We start from the raw sequence: 24791 nt of genomic DNA on the forward strand, positions 1-24791 counted from the left end.
TGTCTGTTAACTCAAAAGTATGAATCTTTTTAGTGAAAGGGAGTGACAGAATCTTTTCCTAAAGGGATTCGTTTCTTTTTCAGTTCATATGACTTGTTGTTAGTCACCTAAATGTTGAATAGAGGCTGTGATTTACCGAAGTCAAATTCCTTGTTTGGCACGCTCAAACATGGAGAATAAAAAACTCTTGAATCTTGAATCTTCAACCAGTAGGTGGCAGTAATGCCCATTGAAGCTGGTGCCACCTCGTCGTAACACAAAACGAAGAATTGTGCCGAGGAGAAGATTTGAATTGACGGATGTGACGTCAGGGCTTTAGGTAAATTGAAGACAGGTGTGCTCAAGGGGAGTTATTATATGCAGGTGCCACCAGGCGCGTGGCGGCGGACGGTTTCTCAGGTAAGCTAGCAAATGTTTGTCGTCTCCTGCCGTTTTTCACGACGGACGCCGTGTTTGTTGCACGATTTTCGGCTCAAGGGGAGTTCTCAAATGCAGGTGCCACCAAGTGCGTGGCATTTTCTCAGGTAAGGGAGCAAATGTTTGTCGTTTCTTGCCGTCTCTCACGACGGACGCCGTGTTTGTTTGTTGGAGGATTTTCACACGGCGACTGTAGGCGTCGAAGTTAGGACTGTCGTACTCTCGTGACTCGGCAACGTCACGTCCACCGCGACGGTGGGCCTGGAGGTAAATTGTTGGTCGCAGGCAATTTAGCCCGTGAGTAAATGTTTGCAGTTTCTTACGATGCCGTTTTTTATTTCTTGCAGGATTTTCGCTGTCTAGGGAGTGCTTGAGGTTTGGGCACGGCACGGCACGCCACAATCGATTTTGCGTCGCGTCGTTGCGCGTTTTGGTGGTATTTTAAATGTCGTTCGCGTTTTTTTTTTTTTTTTTTTTTAATGCTGGCCAGCATTTTTTCATTCGTTTGTTTGTAGAAGGTTCGTAAATGACGCCGCCGATAAGCGCGTGTTTGTCTGACTATAGGAAATGTTAGTTTGACTCTAATCAACTAAACAATTTTTTTATTATTTTATATTATGCGTGTGACATTTCCGTGTCATGCAAACTGGTGAATGTAACGAATATGTTACGTCATGTCCAAATCGGACCAAATCCATTCAAAGATGAGGCCCGCCCGCTCTCGTTCCGTTACGCAACAAACATTTGCGCAGGTTATTTTCTCCCGTTTTGGACGCCGCCAACCTGGATCATCTGTCCAATGTGAGGTGAGTTGTAGATGATGAAAATAAAATATGACTTATAATCTTGAATAATTCTCATAATTTACTACAATGTAATGATTATATATTTTTTCAAATGTAAAACTCTACTTAGAATGTGTAAAATTAAATTATGAACTATAATTTTGCTAAATTATAATTTATTGCATTTTTTTTTTTTTTTCAAAAAAGTATGTATAATTGTTGGTAAAAAATCATGCCATTGCCACTCAATGTCTATTTTTGTTGCAATGATTTGCTTGTCTTTTGTAGCACTAAAAAAGGCCGCCCGGCCAGCATCCTTCTATACAAAGCAAGCAGGAGGCTCTCGAGGTGCCCTTTCAGTGATGTTGAGGACACTGAGGAAGAGTAATCCTAAATCAGGTGAAAACCTGTTTTTGTCAAGTTTCAGCTTCCCAACACACAATGGTTGTCGAGTTTTAGCTTCCCAGCACACAATTAATGGCTGTCTGTGTTTTTGTAGGCTGCAAGAGGAGCCGAATGGGAAAAGTATAATTCCATATGAAAAGGCGCAATGGCCTAATCAAAGGAGCAATGGCCTATCCAAAGGAGCAATGGCCATATCCAAAGGAGCAATGGCCATATCCAAAGGAGCAATGGCCATATCCAAAGGAGCAATGGCCTAGCCAAAGGCGCAATGGCCTATCCAAAGGCGCAATGGCCTATCCAAAGGCGCAATGGCCTATCCAAAGGCGCAATGGCCTATCCAAAGGAGCAATGGCCATATCCAAAGGAGCAATGCTATATCAAGTCAAGAATCAAGCAGCACGCTGCAAAAGTCGACGTGTGCGGATCATTTACCCAGGAGGGGGCAGTGTGGTTGCCTTTGGTTATGGGTGCACGACGGAAAGGTTGCAGGTGTGGCCAGTGTTTGGGGGTCTGACGGTTGGTCTTGCTTAAGAGGTTGTGGCTTATCTGGATCCAGCGATGTCTTGCGCTTGGTTGCCATTGACGGCTCACTTGGGGGAGGATGTGGTGACTTGGATGGAGACAAAACTGAACTTTGACGCGGAGCCCAATGTCCAATCTTGCCATATGACTTGTACCATTTTGTGTCTTTTTCTAACCTGCCACGGTCGTACTTACTGCGTTCTTTGTTCTCCCCCATCGGTGTAGGGCGGCGTTGGAGCGAGCCGATCCCGAATGTCCAATTTTGCAGTTTGACTTGTGATGATTTCTTTTTCTAACCTACCACCACTGTGGTACTTGCGTTGTTTGTTCTCCCCTAGGTGTTGGAGCGAGACAGTCACATTGTGTGTATTTTTCTAACCTACCACTGTCGTGCTCGATTGAAGCCTAACCTACCACTGTGCGTCCTTTGTTCTCTAGGTGTAGGGGGCGGTGTTTGGGCGAGCCGGTCCACGAGGAAGACATAATGATGCGAGCGGCGCCCAACTCATTGCATGTTCTGCCATTTGCAGGCCGGATGCAAAAGGGGGGAGAGGCGCACGGCCCGATCCGACCCGGCGACGGTCACCAAAAGCAGCTAGTCGCTGTGATCAAGTAAGCAAGTGACCGACAACTTGGGGTGCTCTTTGAGTTTCTAACATTTGTTTCTGTTTCTACAGATGGCGAGCGGGACGTGACACAATCTGATCAGAGGTGGACTGACTGCTGTAGCATCGATCTGAAGTCGCCGAGTTCTGAGGGAGACCCGCTTCCCTGGAGGCGTCGACCTGCGCAGCTTCAACGCGTGAAATAGATTTAAGTTTTTTTTTTTTTTAATTACACCAGCGGTGTCCCAATGTCTGCTTGAGGGCTGCATACTGAAACAAATTCAGAATTCTTTGACACAAATTCATGAAATCAATCACGAAATGTTGCCATAGATATTTTGTGCTACAAAGCAGTATTGCGTTCATTCGTGTGGTGTTGATCAAGTTGCCCCGAGGCTGCCATTTGGACACCAATGGTGATGTGTGTAGGGCTGCACGTGTATTGGAAAACTGCCATATGGTGGTCTAGGTTATTGACATGCACTTAAAGACAGCAAATAATTATTATTTTTTTCATGTCTCAAATGAAACATGTTTTCTTGCCTAACTATTTGTAATGAGTTAAGACAATAAGTCATTGATGTAAGTTAGTTAACTAATCTAACTGATCTCATTGCGATCAAATAGTTAACCTCCATCCAAGAATTTTGCACAACTTGCCTCAATGCAGTGGTCTGGCCCAATACTGCCATATCAGTGATTTTCCAACATGTTGTGCAGCCCTCATTGAGTGTCAAACGCGCAGCGACGGCAAGCGCAAGCGACCGCGCAAGCGACCGCGCAAGCGACGGCAAGCGCAAGCGACCGCGCAGCGACTGCAAGCGCAAGCGACCGCGCAGCGACGGCAAGCGCAAGCGACCGCGCAGCGACGGCAAGCGCAAGCGACCGCGCAGCGACGGCAAGCGCAAGCGACGGCAAGCGCAAGCGACTGCGCAGCGACGGCAAGCGCAAGCAACGGCGCAGCGAGACTTTTGTGCTTGTCTTGAAAGGTGGAAGAGACGATGTATGAAACGAAGAGCCGGTGGACGGAGGCCAGCAGACTCGCGATTGGTGAGCAAAGGAAGGAATCACCCAAAGAAAGCAGTCGCCAAGTGTTGAAGAGGAGCCTGATGCATGACTGCCCAAGGCTGCCCAGAAGTGGTGACATGGCAATCCAATATGCAACACACTTGTTAGTTTTAATTCGATTTCCTTATTTGTCTGCCATTCAGGGTTGCCGGGGTGGCGGATGGGACGAGCGCCAGCCTGCACCGAGAGGGACTGGGCTGCACCCACAAGACCAGAGAGGTGGCAGGTAATGAGTACGTTGACAGAAGTGAGCCGCATGCAACTGAGTGCCGTTTGTCTTTTTGCACTTGTGCGAGGCGGAAGACGAGTCCAACACCGGCCGGAGAAGACCCGGACCTTGGCCCGTGACGAGCAGCCCACACGAGACTGATGGATGCAGATGCAGCCAGCGTTTCGGGGGAGTATGACTTTGTTTTTTTTGTTTTTTCCCCACCCCTGTCTGTTTGAATAGGGTAACTAGTAGCACACACGGGCATTTGGGTTGCTCTGACCCTCCAGATACGAATTGGCAAAGTAGACACCCCCTGCCTCTCTCCCTCCCTCCCTCCCTCCCTCTGTCTCGCTCTCTTTCTCCAATGCGCCCGGCAGTACCTGCATGGCCTGGTGCACTCAGGTTTGGAACGTGGCTATACCTTGCCCTTTGTGGAATACCAGGGTATAATGTCTGCCAGACTGGGTCCCAGTGTCGTCGACGGTGTCGAGGACGAGGAGATTCTCCGTGACGCTCTCCGTGAAGTCACGTTTTCCTCTTTTTTTCCTCTCGGGGCCAAGCCAGCTCTACTAAGGGGGAACTGGCCGGTTGCGCTTAAGTGCGCACCAAAGCCTCTTATCTCCTCACGCTCTCTCCCTCCCTCTCTCCCTCCCTCCCTCCCTCCCTCCCTTTTTGTAAGGGGTTAAACATTTCATAACCCGGACCGCTCCAATGCGGGAGGGCTGTGTGAGACATGCGCCAGCCCGTGCGTGCCGCAAGTTACCTGATTAAAACTTACCTCAGTCAAGGTTGGGGGAGGGGGGGGGCTAGTAGAATTTTTCCCCTTGCCAAAACCACCACAATATGTCTGCCTTTCAGGATTGCTGGGGCAGTGGATCGCACGAGTGCCTGCACAGAGAGGAACTGGACAGGACCGCGAGACCAGACGGTAATAATAAAAAACTTTATTTGTAGAGCACCTTTCATTCAAGAAATGCAGCTCAAAGCACTTTACAACAAAGAAAGAAATTATAAGCATTGAAATCTTCATATAGGAACAGACATAAAAAGAAAACATTCATGTATGCATACGCAATTAATAAAGGGAGCTTAAAATAGGAGCAAGCTTTAATAGACAGGTAATGAGTACGTCCACAGAAGTGAACCGCATGCAACAGAGTGCCGTTGTTCCTTATGCAGCGGCACGAGGCGGAGGACGAGTCCAAACGTCGAATACCGGCCGGGGGGGGGGAGCTAACCATCGGCCGACTGGCGAGGGCAAAGCGCCCAGCCAGCATTTAAGGAGAGTATGACATTGGTTTTTCTTTTGTCCTTTCTTTTCCTCCCTCCACTTTTTCACTGGGTGTGCACACTGGCTATCTGCATGATGCCTCTTTCTTTCTTTCTCAGCGCGGCGTCATTTTGCAATATTGTTGATTTACTGTTGTTTTTTTTTAATCATGAAATGAACTGTTTGTACTGTAATTGTGTGTGTATGTGTACCACTGAACTGCAATTAAACTGTGAACTGAATTCAAGTGGTCCATTTTAAGCATTGGCATTGGCAGTCTATCATGCATACAGACTGGAATCATTTGAGACATTCTCAATGACAAGACAATTGTAAAGTTAGGCTGAAACAAAATTGACTTGTTAAATGCAGTGTCAGGCTTTTTATTATTATTTTTAACTACACAAAGAAAAGCTGGATGCATTCTAAATTGTTGACAAAAGCCAAGTAGCCAGACACCCATAGATGCAAACGACAAGCGTACAAACGGTCTCTGTTGCGATCAATAAGTCATCTTTGGCAACCCTGCTTTAAAATGGCCACCGAACTCAAAATCTTGCAGAATGTTGGTACATTTTTCTGTACAAGTAAAAGCAGTTATTGTAATCTAGTCAGAGCCATTTTTTGGTTTGTTTTGAATCGTCATGCATCATGTGGGCATTCTTGTGAATAAAATCAACAGTGGTGTGTTTGCTTCCTGCTGGTGGTCTTGTAAATAAAGTCAACTTTGGTGTCAGTCATCATTCGCGATGTGCCTCAATTGATGGTGCATCTCTTGAATGTGAACCTTATTGCATGTTTTGTTACAGGGCCTGATGTCTTCATTGGCTGTCTGACTCCAAAATAAAGGCTGTTGCTGTCCAGGTTGCTGCTCAAATCAATTGAATTCATAAACATAGCGTGTAACTTCCAGGACCTTGGCTTTCAATTCAAAGCACAGTTGCTTTACTAGATAAATTCCAAGTGCTGCCACCGAGTAGCAGCATATTTGCCTCAACCTGTCTGATGATGGATCAATGCGATGCACCGTTCATTGTTTTGCACAAAACAACCTAAGAAATAAAGAAGTACTGCAGTTATCTCGCCAACTATGCATGTGTGTGAAAAGTACAAAACAAACTCATTTGACTGATAAACGTCTAAAACACATGCTAGATCAGGGGTGTCAAATTCATTTTTTTCGCCGGCCGCGTCGTAGTCATAGCTTCTTTCGGAGGGCCAGTCAACCCGAATAAATGTATGAGCACCTCATACAGTAAAAACTACAAAACAAACTGACCAATAACTCGTTTTCAAATCAGACGAGTCAAAACTGATCAAATATTAAAAAAAAAATATTGAACGTGAAGGCAGTTTGCAATTCTAGTAATGACACAAATTTGATGCACAATTTGTCTTCGTGGGCCACACAAAATGATGTGGCGGGCCTTATCTGGCCCCCGGGCCTTGAGTTTGACACCTCTGTGCTAGATATTTGCCTCAACCTGTCTGATGCTCTATTTAACTCTACGTGATAATTTTTAACAATTTTAATCACTTTTATTTTTAAGTACACTACAAATGATAGGCGCCCCAATTAGACAGCTGGGTCAATGTGACCTGTCTTTTGCGGTTTGTTCTGCCCAAAGCAACCTAACAAATGCACATAACTACTGCCGCTATCTCGCCAATGTGTATGTCTCTAAAATGTACAAAGCAATCAAATTGATTTGCATAATAAACTTCCAAACCACATGCTAAAAAATATTCATGTGATGCAGAAAGTCTTCTTCTGTAGCTTGCTAAGATTTGTCAATTTGAGCAATGCCATATCAGAACCCGAGGCTGGGGGTTGCCCGTCCATGTGCCTAATCGCTCGGGCATTGATACATCAGCAATGCTTCTTTCTAGGTCTCCTCATGTCCTCAGCAAATCTTTGTGCCGGTACACCATATGAAGTAAATGATGGAATATGTTTTTTTTTACACCTCCTCTAATGTGTATCAAGCATACAGATGGTGTTTTAGAACAGCCTAGATTAGTAAATTACAGAAAGCAAAAAAAACTTGTAAAGTTCTAAAAACTTATTAATCGCTGCAAGTGGGAAGTACAGGCAAATGTCTGCCCAATCACAATCAACGCAATGGAGCGAATATCGCAGCGCGGCGTATGCAGTAGGAGGCGCAGGCGGCATGTGGCGCAGGCGGCATGTGGCGCAGGCGGCATGTGACGCAGGCGGCATGTGGCGCAGGCGGCGCAGGCGGCGCAGGCAGCATGGGGAGCAGAGAGCGCAGGCGGCGCAAGCAGCAAGGGTGGGGAATCGAACCCTGGATCTCAGGTGTTCAAGCGCAGCGACGGAGCCACTCGCCAAGCGTGGCGAGCTCGGCAGTCACCCCGCTTTCACCTCGAGTCATTCTTATACGTTCAGTATTGCGCTCCGCGCGCGCTGGGTAAGTACAAAAGAGAGCAGGCGGCCGCCGGCTGTCAGGTCACACTGGCCGACCGGTTAGTGACACGGGCTCTTGCCCCGTACAATCCTGGTTCGATCCCAGGCGGGGGTACGTTCTCCTGGCCTCTTTTGTAGGTGTCTGGATATATGCATATAGACTGCATATCTAAGCATTTATTTATGTGTAAACAACAAGTGTGGCCCCGCCCACAAGTGGGCGGGGCAATGCAGCTGGCCCCGCCCCCTGCCCTACCAAAAGTGACGGTAGGGTAGGGGGCGGGGCGAAGCCCCGCCCCCTGCCCTACCAAAAGTGACGGTAGGGCAGGGGGCGGGGCGAAGCCCCGCCCCCTGCCCTACCAAAAGTGACGGTAGGGGTAGGGGGCGGGGCGAAGCCCCGCCCCCTACCCCTACTGTCTTTCAATAGTGTAGGGGGCGGGGCGAAGCCCCGCCCCCTACACTATTGAAAGACAATTAAAAGTGTAATTAAAAGACAGTAGGGTAGGGGGCGGGGCGCCCCCTACCCTACTGTCTTTTAATTCGCCCCGCCCCCTACACTATTGAAAGACAGTAGGGGTAGGGGGCGGGGCTTCGCCCCGCCCCCTACCCCTACCGTCACTTTTGGTAGGGCAGGGGGCGGGGCTTCGCCCCGCCCCCTGCCCTACCGTCACTTTTGGTAGGGCAGGGGGCGGGGCTTCGCCCCGCCCCCTACCCTACCGTCACTTTTGGTAGGGCAGGGGGCGGGGCCAGCTGCATTGCCCCGCCCACTTGTGGGCGGGGCCACACTTGTTGTTTACACATAAATAAATGTTTAGATATGCAGTCTATATGCATATATCCAGACACCTACAAAAGAGGCCAGGAGAACGTACCCCCGCCTGGGATCGAACCAGGATTGTACGGGGCAAGAGCCCGTGTCACTAACCGGTCGGCCAGTGTGACCTGACAGCCGGCGGCCGCCTGCTCTCTTTTGTACTTACCCAGCGCGCGCGGAGCGCAATACTGAACGTATGAGAATGACTCGAGGTGAAAGCGGGGTGACTGCCGAGCTCGCCACGCTTGGCGAGTGGCTCCGTCGCTGCGCTTGAACACCTGAGATCCAGGGTTCGATTCCCCACCCTTGCTGCTTGCGCCGCCTGCGCTCTCTGCTCCCCATGCTGCCTGCGCCGCCTGCGCCGCCTGCGTCACATGCCGCCTGCGTCACATGCCGCCTGCGCCACATGCCGCCTGCGCCACATGCCGCCTGCGCCTCCTACTGCATACGCCGCGCTGCGATATTCGCTCCATTGCGTTGATTGTGATTGGGCAGACATTTGCCTGTACTTCCCACTTGCAGCGATTAATAAGTTTTTAGAACTTTACAAGTTTTTTTTGCTTTCTGTAATTTACTAATCTAGGCTGTTCTAAAACACCATCTGTATGCTTGATACACATTAGAGGAGGTGTAAAAAAAAACATATTCCATCATTTACTTCATATGGTGTACCGGCACAAAGATTTGCTGAGGACATGAGGAGACCTAGAAAGAAGCATTGCTGATGTGTCAATGCCCGAGCGATTAGGCACATGGACGGGCAACCCCCAGCCTCGGGTTCTGATATGGCATTGCTCAAATTGACAAATCTTAGCAAGCTACAGAAGAAGACTTTCTGCATCACATGAATATTTTTTAGCATGTGGTTTGGAAGTTTATTATGCAAATCAATTTGATTGCTTTGTACATTTTAGAGACATACACATTGGCGAGATAGCGGCAGTAGTTATGTGCATTTGTTAGGTTGCTTTGGGCAGAACAAACCGCAAAAGACAGGTCACATTGACCCAGCTGTCTAATTGGGGCGCCTATCATTTGTAGTGTACTTAAAAATAAAAGTGATTAAAATTGTTAAAAATTATCACGTAGAGTTAAATAGAGCATCAGACAGGTTGAGGCAAATCTCTAGCACAGAGGTGTCAAACTCAAGGCCCGGGGGCCAGATAAGGCCCGCCACATCATTTTGTGTGGCCCGCGAAGACAAATTGTGCATCAAATTTGTGTCATTACTAGAATTGCAAACTGTCTTGACTTTCAATATTTTTTTTTTTTAATATTTGATCAGTTTTTACTCGTCTGGTTTGAAAACGAGTTATTTGTCAGTCTGTTTTGTAGTTTTTACTGTATGAGGTGCTCATACATTTATTCGGGATGACTAGCCCTCCGAAAGAAGCTATGACTACGACGCGGCCGGCGAAAAAAAATGAATTTGACACCCCTGATCTAGCATGTGTTTTAGACGTCTATCACGCAAATGAGTTTGTTTTGTACTTGTCACACACATGCACATTGGCGAGATAACTGCAGTACTTCTTTATTTCTTAGGTTGTTTTGTGCAAAACAACGAAAGGTGCATCGCATTGACCCAGCATCAGACAGGTTGAGGCAAATATGCTGCTACTCGGTGACAGCACTTGGAATTCATCCAGTAAAGCAACTGTGCTTTGTATTGAAAGCCAAGGTCCTGGAAGTTACACGCTATGTTTATGAATTCAATTGACTTGAGCAGCAACCTGGACTGGACAGCAACAGCCTTTTTTTGTAGTCAGACAGCCAATGAAGACATCAGGCCCTGTAACAAAACATGCAATAAGGTTCACATTCAAGAGATGCACCATCGATTGAGGCACATCGCGAATGATGACTGACACCAAAGTTGACTTTATTTACAAGACCACCAACAGGAAGCAAACACACCACTGTTGATTTTATTCACAAGAATGCCCACATGATGCATGACGATTCAAAACAAACCAAAAAGTGGCTTTGACTAGATTACAATAACAGCTTTTACTTGTACAGAAAAATGTACCAACATTCCGCAAGATTCTGAGTTCGGTGGCCATTTTAAAGCAGGGTTGCCAAAGATGACTTATTGATCGCAAGAGAGACCGTTTGTACGCTTGTCGTTTGCATCTATGGGTGTCTGGCTACTTGGCTTTTGTCAACAATTTAGAATGCATCCAGCTTTTCTTTGTGTAGTTAAAAAAATAATAAAAAGCCTGACACTGCATTTAACAAGTCAATTTTGTTTCAGCCTAACTTTACAATTGTCTTGTCATTGACAATGTCTCAAATGATTCCAGTCTGTATGCATGATAGACTGCCAATGCCAATGTTTAAAATGGACCACTTGAATTCAGTTCACAGTTTAATTGCAGTTCAGTGGTACACATACACACACAATTACAGTACAAACAGTTCATTTCATGATTAAAAAAAACAGTAAAACAACAATATTGCAAAATGACACCGCGCTGAGAAAAAAAGAAAGGCATCATGCAGATAGCCAGTGTGCACACCCAGTGAAAAAGTGGAGGGAGGGAGGGAAAGAAAGGACAAAAGAAAAAACAATGTCATACTCTCCTTAAATCCTGGCTGGGCGCTTTGCCCTCGCCGCATCCGCACCCGTCCGTCTCGTGCCGGCCGCTCATCACGGGCGAAGGTCCGCCGATGGTTAGCTCCCCCCCTCCTGGTCCTGTCCAGTCCCTCTCTGTGCAGGCACTCGTCCGATCCACTGCCCCAGCAATCCTGAAAGACAGACATATGTATTGTGGTGGTTTTGGCAAGGGGAAAAATTCCACTAGCACAAGTGCAAAAAGACAAACGGCACTCAGTTGCATGCAGCTCACTTCTGTCAACGTAATCATTACCTGCCCCCTCCCTGGTCTTGTGGGTGCAACCCAGTCCCTCTCGGTGCAGGCTGGCGCTCGCCCCATCCGCTGCCAGCTGAAAGGCAGAAAAATAAGGAACTCAAATTAAAACCAACAAGCGTGTACACTACGCTTGCAGATTGGATTGCCATGTCACCGCCTCTGACCAGCCTTGGCCAGTCATGCATCAGGCTCCTCTTCAACACTTGGCGACTGCTTTCTTTGGGTGATTCCTTCCTTTGCTCACCAATCGCGGGTCTGGTGGCCTCCGTCCACCGGCTCTTCGTTTCATACATCGTCTCTTCCACCTTTCAAGACAAGCACAAAAGTCTCGCTGCGCCGTCGCTTGCGCTTGCCGTCGCTGCGCGGTCGCTTGCGCTTGCCGTCGCTTGCGCTTGCTGTCGCTGCGCGGTCGCTTGCGCTTGCCGTCGCTGCGCGGTCGCTTGCGCTTGCAGTCGCTTGCGCTTGCTGTCGCTGCGCGGTCGCTTGCGCTTGCAGTCGCTTGCGCGGTCGCTTGCGCTTGCAGTCGCTGCGCGTTTGACACTCAATGAGGGCTGCACAACATGTTGGAAAATCACTGATATGGCAGTATTGGGCCAGACCACTGCATTGAGGCAAGTTGTGAAAAATTCTTGGATGGAGGTTAACTATTTGATCGCAATGAGATCAGTTAGATTAGTTAACTAACTTACATCAATGACTTATTGTCTTAACTCATTACAAATAGTTAGGCAAGAAAACATTTTTCATTTGAGACATGAAAAAAAATTAAATTCTTTGCTGTCTTTAAGTGCATGTCAATAACCTAGACCACCATATGGCAGTTTTCCAATACACGTGCAGCCCTACACACGTCACCATTGGTGTCCAAATGGCAGCCTCGGGGCAACTTGATCAACACCACACGAATGAACGCAACACTGCTTTGTAGCACAAAATATCTATGAAAACATTTCATGATTGATTTAATGAATTTGTGTAAAAGAATTCTGAATTTGTTTCAGTATGGAGCCCTCCAGCAGACATTGGGACACCGCTGGTGTAATTTAAAAAAAAACTTAAATCTATTTCACACGTTGAAGCTGCGCAGGTCGACGCCTCCAGGGAAGCGGGTCTCCCTCAGAACTCGGCGACTTCAGATCGATGCTACAGCAGTCAGTCCACCTCTTATCAGATTGTGTTACGTCCCGCTCGCCATCTGTAGAAACAGAAACAAATGTTAGAAACTCAGAGCACCCCAAGTTGTCGGTCACTTGCTTACTTGATCACAGCGACTAGCTGCTTTTGGTGACCGTCGCCGGGACGGATCGGGCCGTGCGTCTCTCCCCCCTTTTGCGTCCGGCCTGCAAATGTCAGAACATGCAATGAGTTGGGCGCCGCTCGCATCATTAGGTCTTCCTCGTGGACCGGCTCGCCCAAACACCGCCCCCTACACCTAGAGAACAAAGGACGCACAGTGGTAGGTTAGGCTTCGATCGAGCACGACAGTGGTAGGTTAGAAAAATACACAATGTGACTGTCTCGCTCCAACACCTACGGGAGAACAAAGAATGCAAGTACTCCAGTGGTGGTAGGTTAGAAAAAGCAAACATCAAGTCAAACTGCAAAATTGGACATTCGGGATCGGCTCGCTCCAACGCCGCCCTACACTGATGGGGGAGAACAAAGAACGCAGCAAGTACGACCGTGACAGGTTAGAAAAAGACACAAAATGGTAGAAGTCATATGGCAAGATTGGACATTGGGCTCCGCGTCAAATTTCAGTTTTGTCTCCATCCAAGTCACCACATCCTCCCCCAAGTGAGCCGTCAATGGCAACCAAGCGCAAGACACCGCTGGATCCAGATAAGCCACAACCTCTTAAGCAAGACCAACCGTCAGACCCCCAAACACTGGCCACACCTGCAACCTTTCCGTCGCGCACCCATAACCAAAGGCAACCACACTGCCCCCTCCTGGGCACATGATCAGCACACGTCGACTTTTGCAGCGTGCTGCTTGATTCTTGACTTGATATGGCATTGCTCCTTTGGATATGGCATTGCTCCTTTGGATATGGCATTGCTCCTTTGGATAGGCCATTGCTCCTTTGGATAGGCCATTGCTCCTTTGGATAGGCCATTGCTCCTTTGGATAGGCCATTGCTCCTTTGGATAGGCCATTGCTCCTTTGGATAGGCCATTGCTCTTTTGGATAGGCCATGGCCATTGCTCCTTTGGATAGGCCATGGCTCCTTTGGATAGGCCATGGCTCCTTTGGATAGGCCATGGCTCCTTTGGCTGGGCCATGGCTCCTTTGGATAGGCCATTGCGGCTTTTCATATGGAATTATACTTTTCCCATTCGGCTCCTCTTGCAGCCTACAAAAACACAGACAGCCATTAATTGTGTGTTGGGAAGCTAAAACTCGACAACCATTGTGTGTTGGGAAGCTGAAACTTGACAAAAACAGGTTTTCACCTGATTTAGGACTACTCTTCCTCAGTGTCCTCAACATCACTGAAAGGGCGCCTCAAGAGCCTCCTGCTTGCTTTGTATAGATGGATGCTGGCTGGGGGGCCTTTTTTAGTGCTACAAAAGACAAGCAAATCATTGCAACAAAAATAGACATTGAGTGCCAATGGCATGATTTTTTACCAACAATTATACATACTTTTTTGGAAAAAAAAATATATGTTGTAGTAAATTATAATTTATCAAAATTATAGTTAATATTTTAATTTTATACATTCTAAGTAGAGTTTTACATTTGAAAAAATATATAATCATTACATTGTAGTAAATTATGAGAATTATTCAAGATTATAAATCATATTTTATTTTCATCATCTACAACTCACCTCACATTGGACAGATGATCCAGGTTAGCGGCGTCCAAAACGGGAGAAAATAACCTGCGCAAATGTTTGTTGCGTAACGGAACGAGAGCGGGCGGGCCTCATCTTTTAATGGATTTGGTCCGATTTGGACATGACGTAACATATTCGTTACATTCACCAGTTTGCATGACACGGAAATGGCACACGCGCTTATCGGCGGCGTCATTTACAAACCTACAAACAAACGAATGAAAAAATGCTGGCCAGCATTAAAAAAAAACAAAAAAAAAAAAAACGCGAAAGACATTTAAAATACCACCAAAACGCGCAACGACACGACGCAAAGTCGATTGTGGCGTGCCGTGCCCAAACCTCAAGCACTCCCTAGACAGCGAAAATTCTGCAAGAAATAAAAAATGGCATCGTAAGAAACTGCAAACATTTGCTCACGGGCTAAATTGCATGCGGCCTACAATTTACCTCCAGGCTCACCGTCGCGGTGGACGTGACGTTGCCGAGTCACGAGAGTACGAAAATCCTGCGACAAACAAAATAAAAAAGGCTTGTGAGAAAATGCAACAAAGCACACATTTGCTCCCTTACCTGAGAAAATGCCACGCGCCCGGTGCATTTGAGAACTCCCCTTGAGCGCGAAAATCGTGCAACAAACACGGCGTCCGTCGTGAAAAACGGCAGGAGACGACAAACATTTGCTAGCTTACCTGAGAAACCGTCCGCCGCCACGCGCGCGGTGGCACCTGCATATAATAACTCCCAGGAGCACACCTGTCTTCAATTTACCTAAAGACCTGACGTCACATACGTCAATTCAAATCTTCTTCTCCTGATCGTCCAATGGCGTTCGGCACAATTCTTCGTTTTGTGTTACGACGAGGTGCCACCAGCTTCATTGGGCATTACTGACACCTACTGGTTGAAGTCATATGAACTGAAAAAAGAACGAATCACTTTAGGAAGTGATTCGTTCACTCTCGTTCACTGAAAAGATTCGTTCTTCTGTGACCCCCACGGGGACAAAACGGTACAGAAAATGGATGGACAACTGTATTTTATATCATAGTATTATTTCACATTTTCTTTCTCATAGTTCTTAGTTTCTTTATTTTGTGGAAAAAGTTTGATTTCCACTGTTAATATTCCAGCTTTTTTCTTAAATGTCTGTTTTTTAAAGTTGTCATAATATTAAATCTCTACTGTAAAATAATTTCAAGTTTTTTATCATTTTATAATAACTACAGAAATACCCACCTCAATTACATTTTTATGGAACTTTTTAAAAGTTTTTAAACACAATTTTAAAACAATAAAATCACATTCAATACATAATAGACTGAGAGGGAGCAAGTGGCTGTCCTGATTTTTACCTGTATGATGAAGCATCCATTGTTGCGTGGGGAATTTCATAGATTTCTGAGCGGGACCTTCAGCTTCCTTGCTGATATATTCTGGCTGGCGGCCAGCTGTAAGCTACTCCTGACAGTCAGTCATATGGGAACCAGATGGTCTTTTGCTTAAACAAAGTCGATGTAATCAGGAGGCCGCGGTTAACACACTAACCTGTCAAATGACAATAAACAATTCAGGCTTGTGTGAACATGATGCATCAGAGCTCGCACGTAGCAAAGACTGTCTATTTGCATCTACTGAAAATACATACAGAAGTATGTGTGTGTGTGTGTGTGAAGGTGGATTGTGTTGTGGAAAATTAGAAAGGCCTTTGACGGGGAAAAGCCAATTTGTGGCATTTGAAAGGTGCATTCCATTTTTTTTCCAGTGTGTCCACTGCTCGCCGGGCGGTCATCTGCTTACAATTAGAACTGCACGTCTTCAGTACTTTGGCTCACCTAATCACGTCCAGACGGGCGCCTCTCAATCATGTCAAGGACCAGAAGCGCACGCACACACTAAAATGTAAAAATGCAGTGTGATGGTCACACTGCTCTGACAAGCTTCACAATTTTTTGGAATGCCAAATAACTTGATCTTCGACTCAGCAAAAGCAGAGCTGCAAAAGTGATTTGCGTTTGTAGATCTACCACACAAATTCCAGTTTTAATTTTTTTTTTGAATGTTCAAAAGTGTAAAAAAAAAAAATCCCTGAACGGGAAGATGCACTTGATATTGACTCCATTGACAAAGGTGATGCCCTTATAAAGTTCAAGCATTCTGCAGCATGTGTTTGTGATAACACCACAAAAGTTGCATGTGAAAAAATATAGCCAAAAATAACATAAAATAAACAGCCTGGACAGAACAAATGAGCATGGACGCACACAACTCTGTGGAGCGACATCTCAGAGTCTTCCAGAACACTCATTACAGAAGGTGTCTCAACAACAGAGCCAACTTCAAGTGGGCATAGCTATTGAGTTCCATAAATCCCCGGAACATAAACATTGTCGGCGTAGAATTTAAGATCACTTTTAATTCCACTTATATGTCAAGCGTATTACATGTGGAATATAAAAACACAACCACACGTCAGGCTCTACTGGAAAAGCAATTAAGATGCCTTCTTCACTTAAAACTAGATCATCTTTATTACTGTGTTAATAAGACGCAAGCACGCACACACACACACACAACACAAGGCAAGATCATCTATGGAACTTGTCTGAAGGCTTTAGACGATTAGCCGATCATTGATCAATGAATCAAAAGAAAAGCAAGAATGATAATGATAACTCCTCACTTAATTTCACCTGAGTGTTTATGTGCTTAGTAGGAGCTGCTGCTTTGGTTAGCAACAAAATAAAAGTTATTTCTTTGAGGTGTGAACCACACAGCAGAGGTTGAACGACTTAGCTTGTAAATAATGAGGTTCGCTTTGTTATCTGATCATTCTTATTATTTTTAATCCCAAATCCAAATACATTGTAGACATAGCAACGGGTTTTATTTTGACATATTTCTACTCGGCTTGAATTTTTTTTTTTTGCTTTTTTGTGACTCAAAGCTTGCAATATTTGACTTACAGTATGTGTTGAGATACACGTGAGTGAACGTCCTTTGTCCCCTTTTTTTCATTGGACTTTGACCGCTGAGCGCAACCTTTTTTTCATTTTGGATGAAAGCAGGAATGAAATGCCTCTTTTAAACTGGAGCGAACAATAGCAGAAGAGGTGGCTGGAGTTCAGGCCGAGCTTCTGGAAGAGCCTCCGGCAGGTATTACCTGAGGCTTTTTCTCTGGAAACTATTTTAATAGAAAACACAGTGAGGAGGAATCATGAAAAAAAAAAGAAAGTAAAAGCTTCTCCAGGACTAATTAGATGCTGGCTGGCTCTTCTCTGTCAGGAAGTTTTTTTTTCTTTTGAAGGAATGATGGTTTCTAACACCTGCACCACATTTCTGCACGTCGAGCAAGTAGGGATTAAGTTTCACGTAATGCAGCAGTCTCGTCTCCTATTGTTGGAATTGTGCACTGATTTGCATCAAATTAAACACAATCAAGGCCCAACATGGCCATTAAAGTCTTTAAATAATAAAATTTCCAAAATTCTATTTCCACCCACATAATATAATGATGTTATTCTAACATAGTTTTAGAATTTGCATAAATTACCTATCCTAAAATTTGACAATATTTTCTAATATTATAGTATCCCTGCATAATTTCCAGAATTATGATATAAATCTCAGATTTTTCAATATCCTTTCACGTGATAGAATGACTTTAAATCAGTTTATTTTCACACAATTTTGAGCAATTTAACAACTCTAAAAGTTTTTGCCTCGAAAAATCCCCCCCGACTCCGCCGTTTTAGTTGTCCTTTGTTATTTTTTTTGGATGTGTTGCATAACTTTCGATAAAATATGTCATTGACATCCTGGAAGTGTGTAATTAGACGGCAGTTGATTATTTTTCATCTCACCTAGTGAGCTGGCTGTCCTAAATGTGTCCACATCACTCCTGTCCTCCAACGTTCTGTCTCCGTCAGAGTCTTCACGTTTATTTATGTTAATCAACCGGAGAAATCGGACGTCGACCAGACCAAAAACGTTTCTTTTTTTTGCTTCAATCACATGACAAAACCAAGAAAATAAACTCATTTCAATCAGGCGACATGTCTTTTTTTAAATCTTCTCTATTGACTTCAGTTTTGGGATGGACCTGATTGCATTTTAAGATTTAGTGTTCATACAACACCACAGTGGATTTGATATTCAGCAAAGCGGATAAAGTGTGGCTTTAATTTAACAGATTTAATTTCAATACGGCATTTACCATTTAGGAATGGAATGAAATATCTTTTTAAATAGGATTTGAATGAAGGGGATTGTATTTCCACCACATTGCATTATTAAAATGCTGCTGCCAATTTGCAGCTGCCACACCACATTTGTCTGTACATGGTGCTTAATTGTGATTTGTCATTTGCAGTATGACCCTTATGAGGATAAATTAAAGTCAATAATATTTAACATTTGGTGGCGTAATCCTTACTTGCACTGGTTGTGCTGGGATTTTTTTTTCCTTGTGAGGGCTATGATGCGGAAATCTTACTGGGTCTGCAAAACAACAACAAAGATTTTGACAAACTTCCAAAAATTCTTCAGAAAAAAAGCTAATAAACATTCATAGTAGGTTCCCTATGGGGGGGGGGGATGTGGAAGAAAATCCTGACGAAAAAAATCTGAAACTATCCAAACGTCAATGAACGGCAGTGATTACTTCAATTGAATCGCAGACCGATGAACTTAGACTGTTGCATTCTATTCTTATTACAATACTGTATTTAATTTGCAATATTGAATTATCTTATTCAAGGTGAGTGGTAGCGTGGTTGCATAACCCTCAATTGACTAGCTACCACTGTAATCTCTTGAATACTCAACTTTAGTTTCCAAATATGAGCTTAGAGCATCGGCTCTTTGACAAACTATTTTAGCAGATGTGTTTTCTCGGACGTGTGACAATAACTTGGAGCATGACACAAGACGAGGTGAGATGCGGTGCGTGTGGCAGAGTGGTCATTGTGTACAAACACATGTAAACAGTTTACGCGCTGAAAGGCTGCTGTTTTGTCTCCACGCTGTCTCCTTTCTACGACCTAACAGTAAACATACCCCCCTCCGGCTAACTTTCCGCTAGTAAAACTTTTCTTCACCTAAAAGCATTTGCAATCTGAAAGAAAACACAAGATAAGTCAATTCCAGGGTGTCGCCAGCTGAAAACGACATCTGCGATGTGACTTGAGGCAGTATATTGAAGATCTGCATTTTGAATTTGGAACATAAATGTGGTGGTGGAATTCTGGAAATCCAGGAACAATGCATTTGATACTGTAACACAAAATGGCTGACTCTTTAATAACACACCTCATTGGGTTTGACTTTAAATCATAAATTCCCTTCCTTGCAGTCACAGCGCACAAAGACTTTTCTGCGATTGCTTGAGCGTGCAGAGTTTTTTTATTTACATTTTTGCCCCTCACAATATTTACCACCACAGCATCACAGAGATGGAGTGGTTAGCACAGTTTAGAGGTTCAAATCCAGGTTCCTGCCTTTCTTTGTGGAATTAGCCAATCAAGATTATCAAGATTTTATTGTACCTCTGCAATTATACTTATGATTAAATTAGCTACTTTTGGTATTATTTTTAAGGATAAACAACTAATAGAGGACAGAGCTTGTCTTCTATTAATTTATTGGAGAAAGACAACCATTCCATACTGAATCCATGACGGCACATATTTTCTGCAAATGAGTAATTTAAGATTATATGTTGCAATACCTGCTGCAAAACAGCATAACTAAGCATCAGATTTGTGAACGCACACGAATCATCCTAACAAGTAAACCACATAGCAGTAATGTGTAAAAAGTACTTTTTTTTTTCGGAGCAGCTACATCACTGCCATGCAGACTCCAGTTTCATGCCAGCGGATTTGCCTTGTATCCATTTGCTGTCAGTTGTGATCCTCCTCCTTCTTGTAATGTGGCTATTCATCTTTCACAGAGAAGATATATGTATGTATATAAACCCACACTAGCGCTAGAAAAAAAGCGCACACAAATGAAAACCACATTGAGACTCACACTCACAAAGGATTCCGTGCATGAACATGTTCACCTGAAGTTGTGCTTGCTGATGTTTGAGTCGTTGAGCAGCAACCGCAACAAGTGTTCAAGTCATCAGTGTTGACGTCACTGGTGAGGAGAGAGAGTCCAGGTACCGCCTTAATGTTCCATCATCTGTCGAGGTCCTTCAGCAAAAACTTGGATACAACCAGAAAACATGTCATCATATCGTCATGCAAATATAAAGGAACCCGATCATTACTGCAGATGAACCTCGGGGGCTGCTCTGGATACACAGAGCAGGAGTTCTACCATGACTTCTGAGTTTCATTTCTTCTGTGACCAAGCTTATAACTCAATTTGCTCATGTCAAATTTCATGTCAGGAACCCCAAAAAAATGCTTTTAAAATATGGATGGGCATAATAACTCAACTTGACTGCAACTAGTGGAGATATTATTGAGTACCCTCAACTCATTTCCTGTTTGACGCTTTGTACACGTCACTGATTTTCAGATGGGGTTGGTGATTTTGTGACTAACCACAAGGGATTATTGTAATCCGTATAATAGGTGAGAAAGAAGTAATCATTTTGCCTCCAGGGCTTTGAAAGCAAACGATTAAAACGTTGCACTGAACAATATGGCACTGAAACACAAACGATGGGAACATTTGGCAAGAATCTCAGAACCACATGCACGCACACAACCCACTGTTTGGTTTAAGAATCAATGCAGTCATATTTTCCGCTTGCTACTGAATGCTGAAATTTGTCATTTGACATACCATAACTCGTGAAAAATAATTGGAGCAAATCCATAAAATCAAACAGCGCAGAGGTTATCAAATTGAAAATACGACTTTCAGAGTATCGACCCGGAACATAGCACGTCAAGAAGTAATGACGTTCAAGGCATCCGTGAGTGGAAAAATAATCTCAATTATCTTTTTTTTTTTTTTTTCCCGTCCTCCGCATCACAAGCAGTTCAAGCTAGGGAAAAAGCGCAGGCTTAAAAGCTGAGCTGTGAAAAGACCTTCTCGCTCTTGGCCCGCAAGCAGACCTTTCCAAAGTCACGAGCTTCACGTCCGAACATGGCAGTGTCATACTGGGAGGGATTTTTGGTGATTGGTTTTCCATTCACTGATGAGTTTTTATTTCTTCAGGGAGTTGGGTGACTGGAAGAGAGGGGGACGAAAATCCTGGAGGTTTTCTTCACCGTGTCTGTTCCATCTTACGGAAACTGGCGTGAAATGGCTCACTTTTACGAGACCTTGTCAAGTTTTTTTTTTCCGGGGTGTCTCCGTGACACAGATTTGTGCTTGCGTGGCGGGCGCGTGTTGGCCGATGACACTGATGATGTGCTGAAAAGCAATCAAAGGATGGAAAAGAATGATGACAAAAGCAGAGCGAGGACCGATTGTCCTCCATTCTCTGCGTCATATACAAGGGCTGTGAAACACTCTCAGAAGATGTCCAGATACTTCAGTGGGTACACAGGCCGTTGAAGATGCAGAGGTTCTTTTGCAAGATGATGAGGAAGGACATGATCTGGAATGAGCTCAACAGAGGGACAGCAAAGGCGGGAAGGGTTGGAGAAAGTTAGAGATTGAGATAGTTTGGGCTTGCAAAGGAGAATACATTTCAAGATGGATGTTCTGAGTCGTCAGGTAGGAGATGTGATGAGGGAAGACTTGCGGACAGCTGGAGTTAGAGCAGAAGATGCCGAAGACAGGGAGAGATGGATTAGGATGATTCACCGTGGCAAGCCATGAATAGGTTTAAGACGAAAGGAAAAAAAAAATGTTTGTTTAGAGGGATAATGGAAAAAAATACCCTCGGAGACCTCGCTGACTACAGCCATGACAAACAGGGAATAGAGGAGGGAGTGTAAAACAAGCAGAGGTGATGTCAAAGCAATTGCTGCAACTTTTAAAAAATTATTAGATGACCACGTGAATCCAAAGCAAATGTTATTCCTCAAGTAGGACAACCCTGACAATAACAACACAGAACCAGATGCCAAATTCAGTCCCTCATGCGGCATGTGGACTCAGTAGGCTTTTAACTCAGGCCGTGACAAGAAATAATCAGGAAGCATCTAAACTTTTACATGAACTCTGGATTTGTTTTTATTCCCGATCCGTCCAACTGAGAATTAAAAGGAGTTGCGTAAACATAAGAGTGAAAGACAGTGATGAGTGAACCGCAACACATGGTAATCAAAACTATCTGAGTTGGAGGCAGACTGGATCCAGCGCTTGAGAGGGAGCATCGTATAGGTCGATTGTTCTGCATGTTGATACAAACCAGACAGAATTCCACACAGCGAGCTCGGAGGGCCTCTTTCTGGAATCAGGTAATAGCCGAGAGGATAGAAAAAGAACCGTGTGGAAAGAAGAGAAGACGGCTTCAAGACAAGTTTACAAGTAAAGGCAAGATGCAAAAGGAAGTTTAGCGTGGCTATTCTCGAAGTATGTTTACTTATGATGATTTGGGCTTTTAACAAAAAATTTGCTTGTTAACCAGAGTGCAAAATGTTGAGTAGCTAAACAACATTGTTGTTTTGACATGTATCTCCAAAGGTTGCCAAAACTATCCTTCAAACACATACTTCCACTTTGGACTACTTCCTTCCTGAAGTTGCAAAGTCTTAAAGCAAACTGATTGTCCTTATGTTGTTTAAATAAACCAAATACTGACAATCTCAGACAGCGGATCTAATGTGGATTGACTGTAATGGGTTTTCCCAGAATCATAAAATCTGGTGGCTAGGTTTGCAATGAAAATATAAATTTGTTTCCATTTCCATCTGAAATGTTAACACAATACTTTGATGACATGGATTAGTTTACTGGAAACATGACAGTTTACTGGCTGAGCCATTGTTGTGAAATGAAACGAACAGAGCGGATGATTTAGATCTGGTAAGTATCCCGTGGGTATTCTTTTAGATTTATTTTGTTCGTAATTCCGGTTCATATTATGAACTTTGTTCTAAAGCTGTTGATATCCATTTAGATTTTCATTTACTAGTTAACAGCTAGTTGAACAAAAAGTGTTGGAAAATGAAACAGTTGGACATGCATTCAAAACTTTGAGGTCAAATTAAATCACTGTTATTTTAGGATCATCTTAAAATTTAATCCAAACGCCAAATATTTTTACCTTTATTTTTTCTGAGGAATGTTAGACTCGGCCTCATTGGCACATATAATTAGAGTGTTGACGTGAGCTAGGCCGATATATTTCTGTGTCCTTGTTTTGATTCTACTTGGCTTTCTCTATCTATAGACAACCTTGGCACACATACTTGTTGAATCCAATTAAGTCTTTGGAGTCACACATTGTCATGTGGGCTAGTCAAAGTCACCCCCCCCCCCCCCCCTCCATTCCCTACCCATCTATGTGGCTGCGGCTAGTATAGAATAAATATAAATAGTATAAAAGAATCATTTTAGATAGGTTCGATCAGCTTTGGCTCTGTTGGTGGAGCAAGCATGTTGTCCAGTGACTGAAGACTCGGTTGTTCGCACCTTGGCTCTTTTGTTTTGCTTTTGCTGATGTCACCATCATGAAAGACCAAAACATGCTAATCTTTTTAGCAGGCTTTTCAGGAGTCTAAAGTTTTTAAGTTGAAGAGAAATATGTTTCTTTTCTGTTATCATATGTATGATTTTAAGCATTATCATTCAGTCTACGAAGGTCAGAAATGCTTTCTCTACTTGATTTATTTTGAAAATCTTCCAAATGTTGAGGGGATGTAACAGACACCTGCCAACATTATAAAAACATCTGCTTAAACATTATAAAACCTTCACATCGCTGAAAAAAGATTTACGTTTGCGGTGCTGTCCAAAAACATTTTGCTTTGTATCGCTCTCAAGAAATTGGCAGAGGGTCATATTTAAAAATTAATGATGTCAAATAAAATAAATTTGTGCTTGTCCACTGTAGTTCAGGAGCAGTCCTAGCTCTCATTTAAAAAAAAAAAAAAAAAAGTCAGGAATGTTATGTAACGTGATTTCATGTACCGCCTGATCCAGTCAGCAGGCGGGCCGGGTCAGGTTGATTACTCGCCGCACTCGTCCATCATCGAAGCAGACTGTTATTATTATTGCCATTATTACATTTAATAGGCTCTCTCGTTGTGATGAAAGGCGTGCTTCCATTGCAAAGTCCTGCTTCCTCGGGGAACACGCCCCCGCTGGCGCGCACCCTTGGTTTCCTGTCTCGTGCAATGACATGTGGGATAATCAAGTAACGGAGGGCGGGGACGCTGCACTACGCGTACACGCACGTGCAATCCGACATGTGTGCGCCATGCACACACGCTTACTACACACTTGATGTCCTTGAGGCCCAACAGAAAATCTTGGCCGGCCACCATCAAAAAGGGGAAGGAACGCCTAAGAAACACGTTTCAGAAAAAAAAAAAGGACTGGTTGTAAACAATGATGTATTGTGCGGTTTGCACTTGAAGATGTAATGCTGTCACAAGGCACGTTTGTTCTACATTTGACCTACGTGAGTCT

The 24791-nt window shown here is 44.2% G+C and overlaps 3 long non-coding RNA genes across 3 annotated transcripts; 2 read left to right on the forward strand and 1 right to left on the reverse strand.

Moving 5' to 3' along the window:
* The first annotated feature begins 276 nt into the window (after positions 1–276).
* LOC125973981 (uncharacterized) lies at positions 277–4017 on the forward strand. Its single transcript, XR_007483351.2, has 5 exons — positions 277–399; positions 627–684; positions 765–1601; positions 1702–2741; positions 2807–4017. It is a non-coding gene; the product is annotated as an uncharacterized lncRNA (long non-coding RNA).
* An 802-nt stretch (positions 4018–4819) lies between these two features.
* LOC125973995 (uncharacterized) lies at positions 4820–6362 on the forward strand. Its single transcript, XR_007483356.1, has 2 exons — positions 4820–4941; positions 5193–6362. It is a non-coding gene; the product is annotated as an uncharacterized lncRNA (long non-coding RNA).
* Positions 6363–17538: 11176 nt separating this feature from the next.
* On the reverse strand, positions 17539–23654 carry LOC137840517 (uncharacterized). The gene is made up of 3 exons (XR_011087209.1): positions 20311–23654; positions 20066–20232; positions 17539–18743 (listed from the first exon to the last, which is right to left on the reverse strand). It is a non-coding gene; the product is annotated as an uncharacterized lncRNA (long non-coding RNA).
* Positions 23655–24791: the final 1137 nt, after the last annotated feature.

Source organism: Syngnathus scovelli, chromosome 8 (assembly GCF_024217435.2).
Source record: "Syngnathus scovelli strain Florida chromosome 8, RoL_Ssco_1.2, whole genome shotgun sequence".
In the NCBI taxonomy this organism is placed as follows: Eukaryota; Metazoa; Chordata; class Actinopteri; order Syngnathiformes; family Syngnathidae; genus Syngnathus; species Syngnathus scovelli.